Here is a 6377-nt window from a genome sequence, read left to right as displayed (position 1 = left end):
TTCAGGGCTCGAAGTTCAGATTTTTGATGTTTGAGATATCTGCTAGCCTTCTAAAGAACCACTGGCCAGGAGAACACTAGCCCATGACAAGCTCAATAGAGCTGCCCTCTGCCCTGTCCCTTCTGCCTGTTTCTGCCTGACTCACACAGACTTTCTGAGGAGGCATTAGCTACAGATGACAAATGAAGTTATAATGGGGTTGGTGGGTACAGAGAATCTCATCTCCAGGAGGAGCCTAGATCCGAGGAACCGCACACTCCTAGCACTGTCCTAGCTCAGCCATTTGCTCTGGGTTTAGCTATTTTATTTTACTGAGGTGGGGGTGGGGGCTTTAAAAGAGAGAGTTCAGCTGACCTACATTTTGGGTTCCAGGTCAGCCAGGACAACATGAGGACCCAGGTTCGGTTCCCAGCACCGACATCAGGTTGCTCACAAGTACATGTAACTCTAGCTTCTGAGGACTGGACATCTTCTGGCCTTCACAGGTACTTGCATGCATGTGGTACACACACAAACACGCGGCATATACACATACACTTAAAAAAAATTAAATCCTTAAAAAGAAGAGAGGAGAAGAGTGCACAGGTGAGCTGTGTTCAGGGTGAAGTTTTCAAATGCTGTCCACTCCTTTCTGCCGGGACACTCTCTATATACCCTGTTGGTCCAGGATCAGCTATGTAAGTCAAATGTTCACCCCAACCAGGTTTCTAGGATTAAGCAATGCAGGATGCAGTACTGGCGGGTGTATAAAGTGATGTTGTGACTCAAGCAACCTAAACGTCCTCAAATCATTAGACTTATCATAGAATCCGGCATATACTCCTAGCACTGCACCCAAGAGAAGTGTCTGCCCAAAAACTCATCTACAGATGTTCCGGGGAATACGGCTTACACAAACCATATTCCCAGCACGGGCTCTTAACTTTCCTGGTAGCCACATTTGAGAAGGTAAAAACAAATGCAGTGAAATTAATTTTTATGTTATCTAACTAATATACCCCAAATTATCAAAGCAATGCATAACCAATACAGAAACTACTATTGAGGCATATTAGAATGACTTGCAGGCTGTGGTCCAGCTAATCCAACACATAGCTGTCTACCGATAGAAGGTTCAAGAATCCAGAAGTTCAGTGCACAAGGTCAGATGTCTCAGCTGGTCTTCAGTATATGCTGGAGTCCCACAGAAGCAGGCTCTAATGCCAGTGAAGGGAGAGGCTTGCTGGTAAGGTGAGAGCAATCAGGCAAAGAGCAGAAGCTGCCTTCTTCCATGTCCTAGGCTCCCAGCAGAAGGCATAATCCAGATTAGAGGTAGGTCTTCCCACCACCAAAGATCTGGATTAAAGGTATGTCTTCCATCTCAAAGATCCAGATTAGAAGCAGATCTTAGGTGGTGGGGACATGCCTTGAATCCCAGCATAGAGGCAGAGATAGGAGGATCTCTGTGAGTTCAGGGCCAGCCTGATCTACAGAGTCCCAGAAGGAGGAAGAGGAAGAGGAAGAGGAAGAGGAAGAGGAAGAGGAGGATTCTTTTTCACTTCCAATTAACCAATAGTCCCTCAGAGTTATGCTCATTCATTCGGGTTCTAGTTAATTCCCAATGTAGTCAAGTTGACATCCAAAAATATCTATCACAAGTCCACCCTTGGTCAACTTGACACACAATCTTATCTCCTTATGTTCATGATTAATTTCCGAATGAAAACAATAACCAGGTCATAAGTATGCCTAAACGTGATTTAACTATCCCCAGTACAATCGGAAACACATTACACATTTAGCACAGCCTTTAGAATTGCCTCTGCCAAGGAAAAGAATGAATCACGAACAGCATGGCGTCCCTGGAGGAACTGCAGAAATCAGTGCCACCATCAAGGACTTGAAAGATGCAGGGGTGGTGGCTCCCGTCACATCTCTCTCCCTTTGACTCTCCTGTCTGCCTAGTGCAGACAACCGATGGATCCTGGAGAATGACAGTTGCCTACCAGATGTGATGTCCTTACCTGAGCAGACTAACACATCTCCTTGTCTGGTATCATGTGTGTTCTACCTGACCATAATATTCCCTGCAAATTAACTCCTGGGTCAGGCCATTTGTGGGGGTTGATTACCTATGTTCCTTCAGAATGCACTTGTATGCCCCTCAGATGGTCTTTCAAATCTGTACAGCACTCAGAAGTTAAGCCTTCAATCATCTCTAGAGGGGAATCTTGTCAAGAGGACCAGGATAACCAGGCAGATCCCGAACCGCCACCCCATGACGGTGAGCCTTGGGGGAGCACTCTGAAAGCCCATTGTCATTAATTCCATGTGAATGAATACTGGCCCTGGGATTCGGGGGCTGAGCAGATACCAGAAAGCACATCACCAAGGCCCAAGCTGTGTGGAGGGATGCCGGTTATCTGCACCAGTTGTACAAAATAACAATATTTTGGACACAGCTGCATGCGGGGGAGTGGGGCATCATCTTATTTAACTCCCTGAAATCTACAATCATTCTCGAGAAGCCATCTGGCTTTCTCATTGGCTACACGGGGCTGTCAAAGGGGCTCTGGGCTGAGCAGACAATCCCCACACTTTCTAGCTTCTGGAAGGTTGCTGTTAACCATCCTGACCCCCAAGCAACATAAACGGTTAGATATTTGCTGTCATTCGTGATGTGGGCAGGTGTGTAGTAACATAAGAATTACTATATCCCTTTCCCACTCTCCATAGTTTCCTTCACTGTCTGCAGCCTCAGCGGGGGCTTCCCCAACAGCAGTCTGCAGGATATAGCCTAGTAAGGGCATCACTCCCAGATCCTAGTAAGGGCTTCGCTCCACAATATTGTTTCATGCAGAAGAGATGTACACACCATACACCGGGGAAAGGGGGATAATTATCCTCCTTCAGAATTTCATTCCACTTACCCTGTATAGTTTTTTTCTTTAAGATTTATTTATTATATGTAAGTGCACTCTAGCTGCCTTCAGACACACCAGAAGAGGGCATCCGATCTCATTACAGATGGTTGAGAGCCACCATGTGGTTGCTGGAATTTGAACTCAGGACCTCCGCTAGAGCAGTCATTGCCCTTAACCACTGAGCCATCTCTCCAGCCTCCCCTGTATAGTTTTATCCCCATGCATGTACACCACCGCTCGTGGGACCTGCTGCTTTTGGGTGCTATCATGACTCAACAACATTGATCCCATCAGTGTATCCCATCCCAACACTCCCTAGGGCCCAGGATTCTGCGTTATCAGTGAGCAGTAACTTCTCAATTCAGTGTGGGGCCTCAGATCACCTTGTACCCTCACCTGTAGACACCCTTGGCTACTCCTTCGAGTGACTGGCTAAGGAGAGACTCTCTTCCTGAGAGATCTTCCTCTGTAGCAAGAGGGCAGTGGGAACCACCTGTACCTCCTAGTTGCCCATTCCCCCTATTCCTGTGGTTAGTCTGACCCTAAGGGTCCTCCAGAGGCTCTCGCTCAGTAAAACAATGTTTGTTTGCCCATTCATTTTGTCCCTAGGGACTCTAGGTAGGCGCAGGTCCGACCACATGTGTGTTCTTGCCTGGCTTGCATCTCTCACTTTCTCCTACTTTAACATCTTTCCTGGTTTAGGGACCCAAATCATTTAGGGCAGCCAAAGTCTCTCCTGCTTGATACAGATCCCTCCCTACCCTGGGGCTTAGCATTACCCTCAATGCCCCATACCAGCCTTGTCCTTGCTGAGTCAGTTTCTCTCTTGGGTATCCTAAAACACAAGCCTGTCTGGGCCTGTGAACTAGGCATCCAATACCACTTCCTTCTATCGTTTTCCAGTCCCTGATATTCATGGGGACATCGGCTGGTGTTGACCACATTTCCCTAGTGACTCCTATGAGACAATCCATCAGGGACAGATTCTTTAGATCAGTGAATATTCATCTTAGATGGTGAAGCCTTTGACTCAAAGATCGGTGCTTGGTCATCTTGCTCAGCTTCTCTACATTGGCAGTGCTCAGCTCAGGCTGACCCATCTGCCTCAGTGTCCCTCGGCATCACGAGCCCAGTGTTGAAGGACTCCTTCATTGCTTGTTTGAAAGTCTTCTCTGGTTCCAAAGGCTCTGATGCTAAACATAAGGAGGATAACATAGTCTCTGGCGTGGGCCTTGTGAAGACCTCCCCAGCAACATCCTGGACCACAGATTTCCCCTCTCTTTTTATTAAAGATTGAACCCAAGGAAAACTATGTCAGTCCTGTATTGCTATTTGACTCCTTCCATGAGGTCCAGGTTTTGTGTGTGTGGGGGGGGCTCCCAAGAGGTGTTCTCTCTGTGTTAGCAATCTAACCTGGACTTTCTTCTTTTGGCTCCTAGTCATAAAAACTGACATGCCAATATCTCCATATCTCTTTTTCTTTTATAGAACTTACCCACTAAGCTGGGCAGTGGTGGCACACGCCTTTAATCCCAGCACTTGGGAGGCAGAAGCAGGCAGATTTCTGAGTTCGAGGCTAGCCTCGTCTACAGAGTGAGTTCCAGGGCAGCCAGGGCTATACAGAGAAACCCTGTCTCAACCCCCCCCCCAAAGAATTTACCCACTAAGTCAGAGAGCAATATCAAATCTATCTATCTATCTATCTATCTATCTATCTATCTATCTATCTATCCATCCATCCATCCATCTTCTATCTATCTGAACTTCTTCCCTTACCAGCAACCTCCCTCCCAGCTGCCCCCACCCCTCTCAGCTTCAGATCCTTTCTTACCCACAGCAGTGGCCAGGCTGCCTTTGCAGCTGCTTACTGATACCCCTGTCCATGACCCATAGTCCCAGGGCTTGTGATGTCTGCTTTAAACCTCCAGCTGTTCTCAAAGCATCGCCACACTTCCAGAGCAGACCCCACCCATCAAACAGGTGTGCCGCTGCATACCACCCAGAAGACTGGAATTTACCCATAGACACCCCCCCCCCCAGTGACCTCACCTTAGCTACATGTCTCACTACTCTCTGCACAGGCCTTGGCATTATCCACATAAGGCCTACAGGGACAGATCACTCTGCCAAGATTTCCCCTGCAGCCCCACACAACTTGGAGTCAACACCCCAGACGCGTCAACACCTAATGTTGAATTCTTCCAGTTTGCCAAGAGTTGCTGAAGTTTCTCCCAACAGCAAAACAAGGTACAATGCCACCAAAGTTCATCCTGGAGCACCAGTGAGTTTACTGGGCTCCCTTACAGAGAAGAGGTGAGGGGTTACATACAAGAGTGTGGGTGCTCTGCCCAGAACAGAACCCAATAGAGTCTTTAGCCAACAGAGACTTTTCCAGAGATGCAACAGACAGGAGCTTACTCCATTATACTTTCTCTGCCAATGTATGCTAGCCCAGTGGTTCTCAATCTTCCTAATGCTGCGACCCTTTAATACAGTTCCTCATGTTGTGGTGACGCCCAACCATAAAATTATTTCTGTTGCTACTTCACAACTGTGACTTTGCTACTGTTACGAATGGAAATGTAAATATCTGATATGCAGATGGTCTTAAGCAAAGGGTGGGAACCCAGTTTGAGAATGACTGCTCTAGCCCGGCCCTGAGACCACATGCAATTAAGGCAGAACTGGATACAACAGGTATGGAGGATTTGCCTTCAGCTTCATCCAGATTCCCAGGACCCTTTCCACTCTTCTTTCTATGAGGGGATGTCAGCCATCAACAAGCCTAGCTGGGAGGAGATTTGCAGGGGACATGACTGAACTCTGGAAGCTTGGGGGTTGTTTGGCGCAGAGGATAGACCTATACAACAAACAGCCTCTAGACTCATCACTTTTCTCCCCACGCTGCTCTAGTGTGCCACACTGTAATAGTCAGCCTGTATTGGATGTGTCTTGCTTACATCACAACGGGTGACATGTAAGGGCTTTGTTTGATTGCTGTGTTTACTGCTCTTAAGAGCCCTGTGAACATGGCGCTATCGTTATGCTTAATGTCTTCATGAGGCAACCAAGAATTAGCAATCTTAAGAAACCAGCCAACAGTCATACAACTACCTAGCAAATGGGCCAATCCAGGGAGCCTTAGATGGAAACTGCCTCCCACAGCTCCATCTACCTCCCAGGTTGCAAAGCAGGTTTTTTGTTTTTGTTTTTGTTTTTTAAAGTTAGAACCTTTTTATTATTTGCTATTAGAGAACTTCATACACACACATACAATGCCTTTCGGTCATATTTGCCCCTACTCCCCTCCCTAACTTCTCCCAGATCCACCCCAACTGCTTTAAAATTTTGGCATGAAAAAGTTATGAGTCGCTGAGTTCAATCTGTGCTGTTCATATATATGCATGGCTGTGGGGTCATCCACCATGGTTTACCCACCATGGACCACACACCTAAAGAAGATGGAGACTTCTT

Source organism: Mus caroli, unplaced genomic scaffold (genome assembly GCF_978045245.1).
Source record: "Mus caroli unplaced genomic scaffold, Mus_caroli_1 scaffold_10, whole genome shotgun sequence".
Classification (NCBI taxonomy): Eukaryota; Metazoa; Chordata; class Mammalia; order Rodentia; family Muridae; genus Mus; species Mus caroli.
This window is presented reverse-complemented; position numbering follows the sequence as displayed.